Here is a 19283-nt window from a genome sequence, read left to right as displayed (position 1 = left end):
AGAAGCATTTCCTAGGAATATAGGTTTTTATCAAGGGTGATAGAATTTCTAATAGGTTTGGCTGTGATCACTAATGAAGACATAAATGGGATAAATTGCTTTATTCAAATGCGTTTTAAGTTTAGGGATTTTAAATCATCGCTGTTTGGCTATATTTAGGGTTTCGCCTGGTTTCTACTCCCATTCCCTAAAATTGGCATTGACTTGGACTTTCTTGGAGCAGAAATATACTTTAAATATTACCTATTAATATATTTAATTTGAAGAAATGTACTATATGTACGTATACTATACCGCTAACCATAGTGCCAGTAGTTTGAAACCACTGGATGCTCTGAAGGAGAAAGCCAAGTTTTTCTAGACTGATCAACAATTACAGCCTCAGAAAGTCACAGGGACAGTTCTAACCTGCCTTGCGGGATCACTGTGAGTTGGCATAGACTTGATGGCAAGGAGTTTTGAATATTTGTTTAAGAAAAATGTGTTTATATTTTCCTTTCCCAGAAATTTGCATCCAATGAGAATCCCTTGGAATAGATTTTATTTATAATTTTCCTAAATATCTTTATATGGTTAAAATTATATATGTATACATAAATGCACTTATACACACATACATATTCAGCAGCATATATATAAATAATATATGTGTATAAATAAATTAAAATTTGGGTATATAAATGTACTAAATTGTGCATAATATTAATGTCATATATGTATATAATCGATTGTACATATAGGGAGAGTCATTTCAGAGAGAACAGAACATGTGGGAACAATAGATTGATGAGTTTCTTTTCTCATCGGATGTAGCTCCTGAGAGAATAATATGATTCTCAAGATCCAACTGCATTTTTAGCAATGTCTGTACATTGCAAGCAAGCGGATTTTGCTATAATTAGTAGTGGTAGTTCTGTCTTCCTTTGGAATAGCACATTTAGGCTGGATTAAATCTGATTAGAAAGCAAGCTGCTAGCTAATGACCCTGTGGTGGTTGTTCTGCCAGTAGGTGTTTGGCCATAGCTACATCTCTACCTGCTGATCAAAATAAAAGGAAACTTAAAAATGACTGTTTACATAGTTTTGGGTTCTCAACATTAGATGAATTATTTCCAACAACTATTATATGAATGAAATAATTGAGGCTCATTTCATAAGATTAATTTTAAGGGGTACATATTTTATTCCCACTCTGAACCCTGACGTGTAAATGGTTTATTATTTATATCTTATCTTAATACTTGCTACGTTAATTAGGTTTTTTTCCCCTGAAAGTGTCCATTTGCTCTCACTGGATAGCAAAAGAAGAATGCAGTTTGAGTGATTTCTGTTTTTTAAAAAGTTATTGACTTGTTTTATGACCTAGTAGGTGGTCTGTCAAGAGCCTTGTTGTCATCTCTCCCAGCTCCCTCCCCTGGCTGTGCAGTGGTTGCGCATTGGCCTGAGAACCAATGGTTGGCACTTCGAAACCACCGGAAGCTCTGAGGGATAAAGACTGGGCTTTTTCTCCTGGCACAAACAGTTACAGTCTTAGAAACCCCCGGGGGCTCACTAGGAGCGGGTGGCAGGACACTTCTGTAAAGATTACAGCCTGAGGACCCTCTAGGACAGTTCTACCCTGTTCCACCAAGTCACCCGGAGTTGAAGCTACCTCGAAGGCAATGGTTGTGTGCTTGCTCCTCAATGAACAACTAGCTACGGCAAAACTATAAAGCTATTATCCAGCTTTTTTTTTATATTAACCTGGGTTTCCTGAGTACCGGTTTCTGGTCCAGAGTACCACCCATGGATCTGAGGCTTGCAACGGAAGCATCTAGTCTTCCAGAAGGTTCTTTTTGATTCCATTCCCATTGCTAGAGCCACCATTGCAGTTCTTCCTGGCAAAGAGATGACTGGAGTTGATTCTGAAGGGTTAACTCTTTTGAGCCAGGTATACTAGTAGTTGGAGGGGTCCAGGAAGAGGCCGAACAGGGGTTTCGGCTGTGGTTCCCCTCTATCCAAGAGGCTTGGAGGAGCAAGTCCTGAAGTGAAGCACCAAGGAGCTATGAGGTCTATCTTTGAATGGCTCGTCTACTCATGAAAAGAGTATGTATTATCCTATCATTGGGCAGAGTATGCTTTGAGTCAGAGGTGTAAAATTCAATTAAAACAGGGGCTATTGGGTGCAACAGGCAAGATTCACACGGCCAATCACATTGACAAATTTTGTTAAATTGATATTTGAAGTGGGGATTCAGGAATATGGATAGGATAATTAAAACACTATATAATTGCTTTTGTTTACACATTTATTTTATTTAATGTATTTATAAAACTAAAATTATTCCTTTTTGCCCGAAACTGGCCAGCGCTTTCCTCCTATAGGTTTTCACCTACCTCTTATGTTGTGACCGGAAAATATAACAAAGTAACTAATATAAAACACAAAATGTTGGACAGCTGACAAACATGATGCACCATCGTAATATCTTCCCTCTAAAAATGTTAGCTAGCGCTGCCCTAGGTATGATTCATAACAGCACCACCCAGAGTGCTCTTTTTAACCTTTTCACTGTTGGGATCTGTTTAAATGATGTGACACTGAGAGTGGCAGACATATCGCTTCCAAACTTCGCTGAACTGAGTCAGCGCGTTTATACACGTCCACAGGCCCCCAGGAAAGACACTGACTGGGCCACGTGTAGACTCGTCTTCAGTAGTTAAAGGATTAGGGAGGGAATTGTGTGCATGGTATTGCCTCCATCTCCCTTAGTGCTATTTTGTTTATAACAATTTTTTTTCTATTTTCATTTTATTTCAGAGCATCGTGGGCCACCGGTTTGACACCCTGCTTTAAGTAATCCATTTGGTTCACTAGTTACAAAGGTTCCCGTCTCCAAAAAACCCTTACTTTTTCTGACTAGCACCAATATTTGTGGTTCAATTTCATCTCTCATTTAGTTTTGACAAGTTTTGTTTCATGTCATTTGAAGCTCTGTAACTGTAACCATAAATATTTTCCAAAATATATTCAGTTTCCTTTAAATCTTTGAATAGATTTATAATAGTTCTTTGAAAGTGTTTGCATCTTGGTATGCTTTGGGGTACAAAAGGGACCCCAATCTCAAATATTATTTCAGGAAATCATTTAGTGACTCTTAAAAGAGACAGAAACAGCACAAAGACACAGACACATCATCCAGATAGGGGGTCATTAGCGTGAGGTTATAAGGCTTTTGAGACAGGTTTCAGGAGACCGTGAGGCCGATCCCTAGAACTCTCCCCCTGGGACACTCCTCTCTGCTGCCGCACAGTCATGCTCCCCCTAGCTGATCTCTGTCTTCTCATATCATTGGGACTGTTATCTCTGCTTGTGTGCCTTCTTGCTGAGACATAGTCTAGGAGGTCCCTCTAGGCAAAATGTTATTGATTTTAGGTCCCACAGAATTTTAATCTTCTAATTATATCACCTTTTTTTTGCACTGAGTTGTAAATTGTCCAATGTCTGCAAACCATTCTTTCATAAATATTGTCCAATCTCCTAGTTTTCAGGAGGACAAGTAAGTTCCCATTTCTCTAAGAGGATAAGCAGTGGGGCTCTCTATGTTAAAATGAGATTTTTTAAAGCTAAATTTCTATTTGTTTTTAAAAAGATATGGGCTGTTTGATTTTCATATTATGTCATAATTAGTTGATATATTATGGTTTGTTCTTTGAAAGCCAATGGGAATTTTATAAGAATATATTTGTATCTGTATAATACGATGTGTTTTATATGTCCATTTTAGTAGAGAATTTCAATCTTTGACCAAGCACGTTCACCAAATTCACTTATAAAATTGTGAATTCTTAAAGGAAAAATTTCATCCTTTATGATGTATTTCAACAAGAGGTTCATTCTTGGTTTAGGGAGTGTCGTTTTAAAAGAAAAGCAAGAGTAAAGATTTTGTAAATATTAGGCAAACACACAGCCAATTAGTGGACTTGTAAATTTGAAAAAGAGAAAAAAAAGAGTGATTTTGCAAACACAGGTTGATTTCTCCAAAAGCATATTTCCCTTTTTGGTAAAAAAATAATTTAAACTTAACTTTCTTATTTCACTGTTCTAGGTAGAAGAGTTTCTTTTGAGATTCTGTATGATCATCACATACTTATTTTTCTATTGATCGAATACTTTGTTGGTTGATATGGGTTCCAGATTTCTTCATGACCTGTAAAAATTGTCTTTTCAAATTCTTGGCAGAAACAACCTGAAACCTTGAGGATGTTTCATGTGGCATACCCTTGCTTTGGCTGAGCTCAGATAATATGTCTATCATCGGAAGTATACAAAATGTGGTCTAACCACGAAAGAGACTTCCAAGACAAAATCATAAATAGCTTAGAATGCTTTCACTTAGAATGCCAAAATATCTGTACCATCTGTGAATACCCAATTTGTCAAAAGAAAAAAGGAAATAGCTAATCTACAGATTTGCGTTTGAATTTCCATAGTAAATTGGGCACAGTTTTGAGGTTGTTTCGCTGCAAAATATATTTTTAAAATAGTGTTAATTATAGTTACACTGACTTTCCATGTATGAATTTCTTCTGTAAGAATAGCATAAACCTGTATGTGGTTTCCATTCTACACAGTAACAAAAAGGTACTTAAAATCCCCTCTGATAAAACATTAGTAATAATATGGGTTATTAGTATGATTATCATTTACTGGGATATATCTTTTATATATTATTAAATATATATTATCTACTTCCAATTGATATGGATTCTGCTGGTCCACTTTGAGGAGCACGGTCTTGGAGGACACCTGAAGGAAAGTAAGGCTGTAATTCAGAGAGAGATGACTTTTCCAGAAAGTAAATAATTATCTTGAGTCAAATTTTAGCATCTTATATTCTGCTGGTCATTGCCTATATTAATAACAGTACTTTGGGGTTCCATGCTTACAGAATTTGGCAACTATGTGCAGTCAGGATTTACCATTGTACTACACTGAAGAAAGAAAATTATGCTCAGTTTTCAGCTTCAGTTTATTGTTAAAGAATCAAGATCTGTTCAATGTTGGCTGTCTTCCTACTGAACACACTTTATACTCCCGAGCACCCTCTGCTTTTCTGCACAGAGGTTATGAAAGCAAAACAACACAAAGGGTTGAGATTTGATTGATATTCATAAATTTCTGAGATGATCTGAAGACAAGTAATGTGCTGCTTGCTGTATTAAATCTATGCAAGTGCATAAGACCCAGATAGCTGACTTAACTTGGTATATGAACCATAAGTCAGTCTGCATGGTCTGTGGACATTGATGGTCCACTTAAGATATAGTGACCAAATGAAAATATAAATTAAATGCATTCTTAGGGATATCAAATAGTACTTTCTTTGTTATGGTTTAGAATATCTCAAGGGCCTGGGCATTTTTCATATTGTTAAAGGATGTTTAATGTGTATTAAAATTTAGAGACATTTTCTAATGCTTTTTTATTCTAATATTTTTGTCTGATAACATAATCATGGATATGTGCAAACACCTATCTAGAAGAATGGTCACAAACTCTTTTAAAAACAGAGATGATATGAACATGTAAGTAGAAAGAATTACTTAGAGAAATTTTGGTATATCTGTGTATAAAGGAATATCAAGGAGTGAATTAACTTGACACAAAAAAGACAATCCATCCCATGGGGCTCTCACAGTGTCCCAGGCCAAAGCAAACTGTAACCCTGAACCATTGCCCGGCTTTACCCCGTGGGCTTCAGGCATTGAAGTGGGTTGCACAATGGAAAAAAACAACAAAACAAATAACCAAACAAACAAGACAATCCTTGGAGCACAGCAAGTTGCCTTGTTAAAAGAAGAAAGTATGATGGTATGAACTTTTCTTCCAGCTTATTAAAATGTATGAGTAAATTTCCTGGAAAAATGTTAACGATGTATAGTATACATAAATATTTATAGAGCTGGTATCTAAAGAGTATGACTATGGGTATTTTCATTTACTTCTTTGTCCTTCCATAATTTCCTAATTTTTATAGTTAATATTTTACTCAGGCAGTACCATTTAAAATATTTGAAGGCATTTTTGACAAACGATTTTATTTATTGATTTATTTTCCTGCCGCCGGACAAACGATTTTAGCATGAAAACATTTCTTTGACTTTGAACTCTTCGCCATTTTCTTCCTTGAGGAATTTGTTCTAAAAAGAAAGTGCGGCATTCCTAGCCCGCTCATCATTCCTGCGAATGACTTCTGTTCTGATATTTGCAGCGTAGCTCATCGGACCCTATCACATTGAACTCTACCACTGTTATGTGTTTGTATTTTTGCTTCCTAAAATTTTATTCGTCTGGTTTCTGTGTACTATTTATTCAACAAAAGTTTATTTGAGTGCTGTGCCATGTTCCCAATTCAGGATCTGTTATTGGTTTTGTTTTTCTTCATTTCCCAAGCAAATCATCTCCTTGTGTGCATCCAGTTATTTCACAGCTGTTATTGAGTGCCTGTGCTTTGTCTTGCATGGTTATAACAACAGAGATGCTATTGTTAATAACTGTCATGTGATTTTGACTCCTAGAGACCTCATATGTACAGAGAAGCACAGTTACATCCAGTTTTCCAGGATTTCCCTTTTTGCAAACACATCACCCACCAGTCTGTCATCTGAGACGCCTACGGGTGGACCAGACTAGTCAATATCTTAACTACTAGGAGACACAAATTAATGACACTATGGGAAATTCCCGTTCTCATCCAGCCCATATTATCACTCACGGATACAGACAATCCTTGAAATAAATAATAAGCATTGAGTATATCAGAATTAAACAAAGTAGGAAAGGCAGTTAGCAGTATTGGAGGCAGTACAAGGTTTGTTACAAAAGGAGCTAAATCAAGACCCATATGAAGAAATGTAATTTGAGCAAAATCTTAAAACATATAAATAGAGGAAAAGATGCTTCAGATATTCTTATTTTGGAGGTATCTAAATAGTTTGTCCTTTAGCATAAAATGTCTAGATTTGACAAAGTGACTTTAATTTTCATTTGATGATTGGCTTACCAGAAACAAAAGTGTTCTTTAGAAGAGAAAAAGCAAAGCAAAACAAAACTTTCTTAAAATTAAAAGAAGAAAGCACCTAAAATCTGATTTTTCAAAGACATATTTCATTGTAAAGGATTCTAGAAGCCTCTATTAATAGAAAGCACGTGTCTAAGACATATATCCTTTCCCAAAGGCAATGCCTGAAAGCTTAGTAGTACTTTAATCTCTCTGAAAGTCACAATCAGACAGAAAAACACTAATGTTATGTGTTGATGAATGATGTTATGGAAAACCAGGGGGAAAACGTTGAAAATTTGAGATCCTTTATAAAGTCTTTCCTAAAACGTTTGGCCAAGAGATGGTAAGTCATCTTTATGGCATCTCTCTTCAGTAGATGATTAAGAAGAAATTGCTTTCAATAGCTAAAGTCCAGATGGACTCCTGTTAAAATCTCCTACTGTGCATTCTCTGCTGGTTTTCTGTCAGAATACCGCGTAAATTAGCAGCGTCATATTCTAAGACTGGGTTAAGTGGTCTGCTTCAGATGGGAAAGAATTTACGGCATGAAACTATGAATGCTTAAGTAATCATAAAAATATTCCATTTTCTAAAGCTGATTTTACATTAACACTTGGCCTACCATATAGCTCATCATGTGTTCCCTTGTAGTCAGGAGGAAATGTGTTCTTTATCACAGAATAGCACGGGTCAGTTTGTAATCTTTTGCTCAAGAAGAATCTTGTAAGAGGCTGGGGAAGGAGGTTAAAAAAACAATAGATGTGTAAATGTCATTGGAAGGTATACATCTGTAAACCATTCCCTTCTGAAATGTTGGACAGATTACAATATAAATACTGCTCCATCACATGTTTTCCTTTTGTCTAGCTCTTCTGTTGTCTGGAGTCTCATGAGATGAAATGCACACCCCGAAACGGCCTCCCCTATGAACCACACTGGGAGGATATTACACTATTTTGTGGCCCAACTTGCTCCATTTTAGCCCCCAGTATTTTCTTATGCAGGTGCCAGATCTGGTTCGAGGCTGAAGCTCAAAGCTAAAACCAAATCAATTGCATATACAGGTGGTGAGACTTGAATGGGCTTGAAGCTGAAAACCAGAAAAATGCTTTATGTTAGAATGCTTCCACAAAGTAGAGGGGAAATCTTCAGGAGGAAACGATGCCAGCATCAACAGTTGTGCGCTGCTTCAATTGCAACGGCCCCTGTCACTGCCCACTTCTTTTCCACGCCCACTTCCCTGTCGCACAGATTTTGCAAAAAAAAAAAAAGAAAGAAAGAAGACTTGCATATTATGAGGACAAAGGAGGCTGCTTATATTGTATATTCATGAAAATTAAAATAGGCAAAAATGAGTTTGAGTTTCATATCATAAAATGTGTGTCTGTTCTCTTGCTCTCTACCTACTAGTGATGTGGGTCCAAACTCAAATGTCAATCATGTTAAGCAGGTTCCACAAACCATGGGGAGTATGATCGTTGAGAACGAAACAGCCTGCTACAAATCTATAACTCTCTGGAACTGTGACCTCAGTATAGCCAGATCTTTTTAAAGAAAACACAAATCAGAGAAAGGATACTTGCGTGTGTATAAATTTCTATGCGTGTGTTGTTGAATTTGACCCTGAGGCAGTTAGAGCTTATGTCTTTAGGTATATCTACAGCCCTTTGTGGTGTTTATGTCTTACTCATCTGATTGACAGATCGAAGCTAATACTTTCAGCAAATTTAACACTCCATAAAAGACTGACTATTCTTTCTTAATAAAATTGTGCTTAGTTATCTTTCTAGCTAAAAGAGCATTTCTTCTAATATGGTAAGTATTTATGGACGCCAATAGTAAGTTATTGTTCTTAATCCCTCCTCCCCCAACACACAATTTTTTTGTATATGTCAATTTATTCTTTTTAACATTGTATTAGGGGCTCATACAAATTTTTAAGAATAACTTTTATGAAATCTCAATATCTTATTGTTGTTGTTAGCTACTGTCGAGATGGGTTAGTCTCAAAGCAACTCTGTGCACAAAACAACAGGCCTGGTCCTGTCACTTCTATTCATAAACCCACTGTTTCAACCACTCTGTCCATCCATCTGAATGAGGGGTTTCCTCATACCAAGGATGGTCCTTCCTCATAACGTACCCAACGCATGTGAGCCAAAGTCTAGCCATTGTTTCTAAGCAGCACTCTTGCTGTGCTTCATCTGAGACAGATTTATTTGGTATTCTAGTACGTCATGGGATATTTCGTATCCTTTACGAACACTATAATTCAAAGGTATTGATTCTTCCTAGTGTTTTTCCCTATTCATTGTCCAGCTTTTGCATGTGTCTAAGGGAATTGAGAATACCATGGCTGGAGTCAGGATTTCTTTAACCTTCACAGTAACTTCTTTGTTTTTCAACACTTTAATGAAGTGCTTTGGAGCCCATTTGCCCAATGCAATACTCTTCAGGTTTTCCACTGCTGACTCTGTGGAGGTTGGTTGTCGATCCAGGTCAAAGGAGATACTTGACAACTTCAATATTTTCTCTATCTTGGTTGTGTTTGTCTGATAAGCAAAAAAAAAAAAAAAAAGTAGTTGGAAGCCATCAGCTCTTCTATGGGAGGAAGACATGGCAGTTTGTTTTCAGTCCTGGAAATGGTCCAGGGCAGGGCTAATCTATCATTCAAATTCATTGTGAGACAGAATCAACTTGAAAGCAGTGGGTGTTTTTGGTTTTGTCATGATAGGACTTATTGATCCAATAAAGACTTGTATTTTTTCTACGTTGAACTGTACTGTATCCTGATGCCTATATACTTTGATCTCAGCAGTAAGTGTGTCACATTCTCTTCATTTTCAGCAAACATGATTATGTTATCTGTGTATGTCAGAAGAGTTTTCCCCCAATTCATGTTCAGTGTCATGGAGTCCAGATTCTTGGATTATTTGCTCAGCATGCAAATTGAATCAATATGACAAAAGTATATACAATACTGATAAATACCTGTATTAATATTTTTAAAATACATTATCAATTTATTCAGCTTGAATGACTTCTTTTTGCTTTATGTACAGATTCTGAATGAGCACAGTTAAGTATTCCAGAAATCTCATTTTCTCCAGTGTTATCCATATAATTTGTTATGAATCATACAGTCAAATGCCTTTGTATATTCAATAGAACACTGGTAAACATCTTTTTGGTATTCTTTGCTTTTAGTCTAGCTCCATCTAACATTGGCTTCACTCCACAACTGCTTCTGAATCCTCTTCTGAACCTTAAACCTCAGAAGTATTTTTGGAGGTGCGTTGAATTCTACTGGACCATATCAGGATAATTTTAGGTACATGTAACATCAGGTTTATTTGTAGTTATTTGTGTTGGTTTTGAAGACCGTATGTAGGGTTGATAAAAAACAAGAACAGGCATGGCCACATAAGCTGAAAGGGCTCAGTGAGCAAACATGATTGAGACTTCATAAAGCAAAAAGGCATCTGATTGTACAAGAGGACACCAATATATTATAGATTGATTGAGCTTTCAGGACATGTACTCTATAGGCCACCAGGAACATGGGCTTATGAAGCATCAGGACTGAGATAAATTGATGGAGTCGAATAGAGAACAAGGCACAGTGGTGGAATGTGAGTAACTGCACCTGATCCCGAGCACTTTCAGAGGGTTTTATCCTCTCAGGACAGTTACACAACCTGTTTGCTGAGCAAATCATCAGAGAAAATGGATTATACGAAGAATGTGACATCAAGTTTGAAGGAAGGCTAGTAACAAACTGTAATATGCAAATGATAAAGCTTTGCTTGCTGAAAGTGAGGAGGAAGAACTGCAGCCTTCAATGCAGATTACAACTCAATGTAAAGAAGGTCAACGTACTCACAATTGGATCAATATATAATATCGTAATAAGTGAATAAAAGGTTGAAGTTGTCAAGGATTTTGTCTTGCTTGGTTGCACAATCAGTGCTCCTGGAAGCAGCAATCAAGAGATCTGAAGATGTATTGCATTAGGTAAATCTGCTTCATAAGACTTCTTTAGAATATTGAAAAGCAAAGGTGTTACTTTGAAGACTAATGTGCACCTGACACAAGCCATAGTATTTTCAATTGCCTCATATGCATATGAAAGCTGAACTTTGAATAAAAACTGAAGAAGAATTGATACATTGAATTATGGTTCTAGAGACGAATATTGAAAGTACCATGGACTGCTAAAAGGACAGCAACAAACCATTACTTCATTGAACTAGCTCATGGCTCTTGGGGGGGATGCCATGTTCCCGATAAGGTCAGCATCTAAGGCTGTTACAGTACTTAGTCCATGGTGTGGTTCACTAAGGTTTGGGTAGAAACTTAATCAAAATGTCTACTCAGGAACAGAGAACCAGGCTTATTCTCCTTTGAGGTTCTCAACAATTATCGATTAGCATCTCTTCCCAATGTGAGATTGCTCTACCTACTGTTTACCTACCGTACTCACCAACAGAAATACAAGTGCCTTCTCTGCTCCTCCCCTCGTCTTAACTTGATTTTCCAGTAAGGCTCTTCTCTCATTCCGGTGGGGGCCTGTTGGTTTGCTGCAGCCTTGTCTCAAAGTTGTGTGGCATTAAGTGGATGGGCTTCTCCCTTTTCACTTTTTTTGAAGGAGGGGCCGCAGCTGATGTGGGGTGTTCTCTTTCTTTTTTTTTTCACTGCAGAAAAATCAGGACACTTTTATTAATAAACAAAAATATCAAAACGGGAAGCTCTATTTTTTTAACCATCTATATCCAGGCTTATATACATTTGCAGTGTTTCTATTTTTCCAAGCCTCCCCCCAAGACTTCTGTCCACAGTTGTGACATCATAGGATTCAAACTGGGTTCTGTTTCATGTTCCTTCAGATTGGGAAACAAGCAAAAAGAAATCCGAGGAAGCACAGGGCCGGTGGGCAGACAGGTAAGGAACACACTTCTATTAGGACAGACTCTGCGACCCTCCCTCCAAAAATGAGCAGGTGCACCGATGATGCAGACCTCTCCTTGGCACGGCTTCCCCGGCCCTTTCTTTACCAACGCAGTTTTCATCATTCCAGCAGATCCTCTTTGCAAGCTCCCCATCATCACTGTGTGTCAAGAGAATCTATCAAGGCTACTCTGTGGAATCCCAAAAAGCAGTCACCTTTACCTTCTGAGCCAACCTGTCTTCAATGTAACTGGCCCAGTGGATCCCTCAGAAACCACTATTTTGTTGTGACTTTACTCTCAGGATCAATTTGGTAAATCCAAGCATCTTCCCCGGTTACAATTTGTCCCATAAACTTGTCTTCATTGGCTTCCATCTTGTTGGGAAGACTGATGGAGAGATCAGCCCTCTGACCTAGCTGCCCCTTGCGGAATGTTTTTGGCACCCACCCGGCTGACAGCTTGCTGCAGCCCAGGTGGACGTTTAAAATGGAAAAGGCCGAGCCGTGTGAGATCCCGACCTCAGTAGCGATGGCATCGATGGTGATTCTGTGATCCTCCTCCAACAGCTTTTGGACTTCAGCCACCGTTTCCTCATTGGTTGAGGTCAATGGTCTTCCTTCTCTTGGCTCATCTTTGAGGTCTTCCCGGCCTTCTTTGAAATGCTTAATCCATCTAAAAATAGTTGTTTTATGTGCAGTGGCGTTCCCGTAAACTTGATGCAAAGCGTCAATGATTTGGGAAGAGGACCACTTCAGTTTTGTTAAAAATTTGATGTTAGCCCTAATCTCAAGATTGCTTTCTTCCATTGTGCAACAAGCGTGCTTTTTATTATTTTTTTGAGGGTGCCCTAAAGAGGCTGAGGGTATTAGTGAGAGGACTTGTCTGCTGTCACCCACTGATTGTGCGGACAAGTGTGGACTGAACTGGAGCTCAAGGATGAAAACTTCTTGACTTACCCTCCGAGGTACAAGCTCAAGGGACAAAAGGGGAACTTTCTACTCATTGCAGGGAAACCCCCACTTAAGCACCAGTGAGGCACACGCACTTAAAACCCATGCACCTTCAGCTGGTCGTCCTTAGCCAGTCGATCTCTACAAGGAACTGGCATATGTGCTTGCGCTGGACACTCTGGAGCTGAACCACTTATCCGTATTCTGGGTGCTCAATCACAGCCCCAATGCAGGCAAACTTCTTCTTAAAGGCCTTCACCAGCTTCTTTTTGTCGTCGTCATCAGCGATCCCTTGGACAGTGGTCAGGGTCTTCCTGCCGTTGCGCTGTTGAATTCTTATATGGATCTAATCCTCGGTCCCCGCGGGAAGCAGGCCATCACCCTTACTGGCATCAGCAAAGGGGTCGAAAGACGAGGTTCTGGATAGCAGGCATATGATTCCATCCCTTTTCCTCGCGGACACTGCCTGAAGGAGAAGGCGGGCGCAGAGGACTGAGCGTCCGGTAGCAAGGCGGTTCGAGGAGGCTCAAGGAGGAGGATGCAGAAGCGTCCAGGGCGGCTTAGTGACGGGGGCGAGGTGTTCTCTTTCAAAGTGGTTCTTCTGAAGGGCATACACGGGGGTGGATGGGTGGGTAGGTAATGTGTGGTTCATAGCTGGCAGTAAGACTTTCTACCTCTCTGGGAATTGGCCTCTAAGATTTGTTTAATTGGTGTTTCTCCTGAACTTATACAATATTTCACCTTTTGCGATTGACTGATCTCACTCAGCATAATGACTTCTACGTCCTCCCATATGAAGTGGTGTTTTATGTGTTCATCATTGTTTTTGCAGAGATGCTTAGTATTCCATTGTGTGGATGTACCATAGTAACTTTATCCATTCTTCCACTGTTGGGTATTTGAGCTGTTTCCAGTTTCTTGCTGTTGTGAATTGTGCTGCTGTAAACATGGGAAAACAAACATCGACTCATGTTGTGTCTCTTATTTCTTTGGAGTATATGCCTAATAGTGGTATTGCTAGATTGTATGTGATTTCAACTCCCAGGTGCTTTTAGCATCAGCATATGATTTTCTGTAGTGGCTGTGTGTGTTTACAAGTCCGCTAACAGCAGGATATGCAAGTTCCATTCTCTCCACAACCTCGCCAGCATTTGGTATTTTCTGCTTAAAAAAAAAATTGGCTAGTTAAATTTTAATTTGATGATCAAAGAAAACCTATATTTAAACTTCTGAAATCATGAGTCCTCTGCCATGTTTACCTAGTTCATTATCAAATTAGATTTAATGAGGTTAGCATTTTTATTGGAGAATAGTGGTGGGATTGCATTATATGAGGAGATGAACTAGGTTTCTCTATGAACATGTTTCATTGCCTAAGTCTAGTATCAGTGTACAATTTTTATTATAACTAAACCCTGCACAGAATTTTAATCCTTATATTTTTGCCTTGTGAAGAAAGATGAATGCAACCCCTCAGCTAATTTCTCTGCCTTCACACTAGGCCCCTTGCTATTCATTCAGCACCTGAAAGTATCTTGCCAATTCCATATTTTGCAGAATACTTCCTGACATTCATCCAGAGGTCACTGAGAATATGTATGTGAATGGAAAAAATAATAGGCACATATGGAGAATGGAAAAGATAACTAGCAGAAATTCAAGACCATTTTTCATTTGAAAGAACAACTTCTGTCATTAAATAGATTTGGTCACATACTTCTGGTTGGTTCCTGCTGACTTGTCTTTGTTTATATTTAAAGGAAATATGGGAAGAGTTACTAAATTAGTTAGAAGACCACAGGGCATAGGCCTCGGGTTTCTGTTATCTATAAATATTTATCAAGCACTTGACATGTGCAAATCTCAGTGGAGAATGTGACTATGGTATGAGTTACTGTTGTACTTTGGAAGCTCTGGAGCTAAAGTGGGAAATGGAAATAGCATGCACCCAATGTTTTCATGATAAGAAGGCTGCAAGTGCTTTGGCAAAAGAAAAGTTAGAAACTTTTCCAGAGGCCAGGAGGTCTTCCTGGTGGAGACAAAGGCACTGGAGACTGGCTTGGGAGGAGCATGCAGGGCCATTGTGAATGGGTGCACATCATAAGCATTGTGTGTGGGCGCCTCTCTTTCTTGGGCATCTGTATGACCTGTATGACTCAGCTAGACCTACAGGGGATCTTTCCTCATCCTTCGCCCACCCCATTTCTAAATGCATTGGGAATTATTGCAACCCTTGGCAATAAGGACCCTGGTGGCAGAATAAATTTAGTGTAGCAAGTGACCTTGCTAACCACAGGGTCAGCAGTTCAAACCCACCAGTTCCTCCATGGTGAAAAGATGAAATTGTCTGTTTGCGGGAAGATTTATAGTCTTGGGAATCCTGTAGAACAGTTGTCAATGGGTTGTAGACTATGGATATCATTTCCTTTCATGGAAATTATCTTCACAAGATCTAGAATCTTGTTAAAATGAACATAGTGAGTACAAAAGAGGTGTCACACGAAGGCTGAATTGTTTGTGTGTGAGACAGGCATGTATATGTTGTCGTGAGTGTGGGTGAAAAAGAGAGGTCAGACTGATGAAGAGAAGATTAACTTTGCAGCTTTGGAGTTAATCTGGCCTAATTTTTTCCACTTAGAAATACTTTCCCATTATGTTATAAGAACATAAAATATGAGATATAACAAAGTTATGTAGAAACAACTCAGAAAATGAAATGTTTTCATTAATTTTGGACAAGCAGATGTATTGATATAAGAGAGGATCATTAATGTCGATGTTGTTAAAGGCCATCGAGTTGGTGTCAGCTCAGCATAGCCCTATGTACAACATACTGAAACTGCTCAGCCGTGTGCCCTCCTCACAGTTGGTGTGATGTTTGAGTCCATTGCTGCAGTCACTGGGGTACTCCATCTTGTCAATTGCCTTCCTCTTTTTGACTGCCTTTCATATTACCAAGCCGGATGGCCTTCTCCAGGGACCGATCTCTCCTGAGAACATGTCCAAAATATGTGAGATGAAGTCCCCTAAGGAGTATCCTGTCTGTACTTCCTCCAAGACAGGTTTATTGGTTCTCTTCAGCAGTCTCTGATGCTTGCAACATTTTTCACCAGCACCTTAATTCAAATGCATCGAATCTTCTGTCTTCCTTATGCAACATCAAACTTCAGATGCATGTGAGGCAATTTTGAGTTGGATGACAGTTAATAGATAGTTTATCGATGAACTATGTAAAAAGGGGGATCATAAGGCAAAGGAAAGAAAAGGAACATACAACTGCAGACAGTGTGAGCCTTGTAGCAAAACTTGCTTTAACATTTTTGTTATTGTTGTTACAGTAATTAACAGATGGCCAGCAAACAGGGCGTTGTGTGAATGAGTGGTATGTCTTTGAACAGGCTGGCGAGGGTCATGGATAAGGGTAATTTCATTTCTTATGTAGTCTCAGCTCCCCTCTCTCCCCCAAACAAGCAAACAACACTGTCTTTGAGAGTTAAACCATGAGAATGCACAATGGGGCATTTTTGGCGTGGTATCGGTCAGTCTCCTTGTCTAAAATTTAATTTACTTATTTAAATAATGAGTACATAAGCAGTCAAGTCATTGGGTGGCAAAAACCTATGATGACCACTGATTCAGACTCATCCAGGCATGCTGTGGGAGAAAAGCTTGTAAACTCTTTCTACAGAGGTCGCTGTTGTATGCCATCAAGCGAACACTGACTCACTGTGACACTTTATCCAGGAAAGCACTATGGAACGGTCCTTTCCTGTTACATGCCGCATTTCCACGAGTGGAAGAACAGTGAGTGTGACTTGTTTTGCGACCTGTATTACCATTGCCATTATCAGATATACACACAAAAACCCCAAACAAAAGAGCACTAGATAGATGATGCCAGGATGATCAAACTGCTTTAGAAGACGATTTTTGTTCAAGAGGAAGATCTCAAATGATCACAATCCCCTCATCTTTAAGCATAATCTTTCATGGCTGTGGCTCATTTTTTCCTATCCTTTTCTCTTTATAATTACAGCAGATATCTTTTTAAAACACGTCAAAGAATCAGTTTTGTGAAGAGAAAACTGTGAGCCTGACTTCAAAAGGCAACAGTAGAATTTTTTCCCATTTTATTAGGAGTTCTACAGATATTATAACAATCCATAATTTAATTAATTCAAGCATGATTGTACAGTTATTGCCACTGTCGTTTTCAAATTCTTTTCTTCCTTCTTGCACTCTTTGGTATCAGCTCCCTTTTATCCCTCCTTCCCCCACCCTACTCCTCCAAATCCTTGTTATTATATGAAATATGAAATATTATTATTATTAGTTTCCCCCACACCCCATATCTTATGCCATCCAATGTATCTGTTCACCTGCTATTCTGTGATTCATTCCCCTTGAGTGGGGTTATATGGCCATCATTGCTGTCAACTCCAAACACCCTCTTTCTGTACCCTCAGGAAATCATTGCTCCTGTTACAATTCCTGAAGTGTCTATCTATCTTGTATTTCATGCATCCAACAATCTTAATTATACAGATGAACACATGCATATCTAACAGGATTAATGAAGTAAAACTAAGGCCATAATCATAGGGGAAGGAAATATTAAAGAACTAGAGTAAAGTTATATGTTTCAACAGTGCTATAGTGTGCCCTGGATATATCATCCCTTCCATGTGGCCCTTCTGTGACGGACTGTCCCATTATCTTGCAGGTGGTCTTTGGGTCTCCACTTTGTCTATGCTCCTTCACATCAGTTTTGTTGCTTGTTTTGAATTTCAGATACCTATCCCCATTGACACCTCTTGATCATAGAGGCTGGTATTCTTCTTCCATGTGGACCTTCTTGCTTCCTTGCTAGATGACCACTTTTTTAACTTCAAACCTTTTAGACCCCAGATGGTATATCTTTTTATAGCCGGACACCATCAGCTTTGTTCACTATGCCTATGCACCCATTTTTGTCTTCAGAGATCATGTCAGGAAGGTAGTATCATACAGCGCCATATTATTTGAACCATTCTTGTACACAGGTAAGATTTAAGTAGAAGCCTGTTGGGTAAGCAAGTTCTGGGATATGGATCCCTGAAAGACAAGGAGAATGGACCAATTTTATCAGGACCTGCTTGTTATTTAACTGAGGGATATTCATCTACTCGGGGCCAGGATGATAGTTAGACATGGGATTATTAGCATAGACGCCTTTATTCTCCCCCACACCTCCATTTATCTCTTTTGGTGTCTGTCTAAATAAGATAGGCAGGATAATCAATCCAAAGGAAACAGCAATGGGATCAAAGGTTGGGGGGTTGGGCCGGGGCATGGAGGAGGAGAAGGTGAGGAGAGCAATAAGCCAATAACAACAGGGACAGGGGAATAGCAAGGGATCTGAAAGTGATGGTGAGGAGGGGATAACATTCCTACTCATATTTGATCCATTGAAAAGTATCTGAGAGGAATTACTGAGAGGTGAATGATGAGTAAATATGATAGTGGGGAAGGAGGAAAGAAAAGAATGAGGAAAGGACAAGAAATAAAAATTATAGATAGGTTTGAACATAGATATATATATATGTAAATACATAAAAATAGGTGCATTTGTCTATGTAAATATAAATATACATATATAGAAAACACACAAAATCCAAACCCAATATATATGTGTGTGTGCGTATATATATGCATATGTGAGTATGTATGTTTGTTTATGTGTATATGTATATGTAAATGCAATAAGGAAGCAGATGGACTTTGGGCCTCTACTTAAACTTTGCCTGTGCACAATAATGATTTGCTCTAATAATGTAGCACTGTATGATACCTTCCTGACATGATGGCTGAAGAAAAAATGGGTGCATAAGCAAATGTAGAGAAGAAAACTGATTGTGCCTGGCTAAGAAAAGTTACAGGGTCTCGAGTCTTAATGACTTGGAGTTAAACAAACAGTCATCTAGCAGGGAAGGAAAAAATCCCACGTGGGAAAAAAAAAGCCACATGGAAGAAGCATACCAGGCTGTGTAATCATGAAATGTCAACTGGAAGAGGTGTCAGATATTAAAAAAAAATTATCCAAATTGATATGAAGGGGTCTGGATGTAGTGGAGATCCTAAGTCCACCAGCAAGACGATTGGGCAGTCCCTCTTAGAAAGACTTCACGGAACGGTGGATAAATCCAGGCACTGATGGACCACATAATTATCCTCTCATTCTAAAGATTTTCCCCCTTACTAGTATGGTCATGTTAATATACCTCATTGGTCATGTTAGACTTGTGTATGCTTATTTGTACATTTAAGATCACTCAGTACATGGTAGTCATAATAGATGG

This window comes from Tenrec ecaudatus, chromosome 12, assembly GCF_050624435.1.
Source record: "Tenrec ecaudatus isolate mTenEca1 chromosome 12, mTenEca1.hap1, whole genome shotgun sequence".
NCBI classification, from domain to species: domain Eukaryota; kingdom Metazoa; phylum Chordata; class Mammalia; order Afrosoricida; family Tenrecidae; genus Tenrec; species Tenrec ecaudatus.
The sequence above is the reverse complement of the archived record's forward strand: the minus strand, read 5'-3'. Positions refer to the sequence as shown.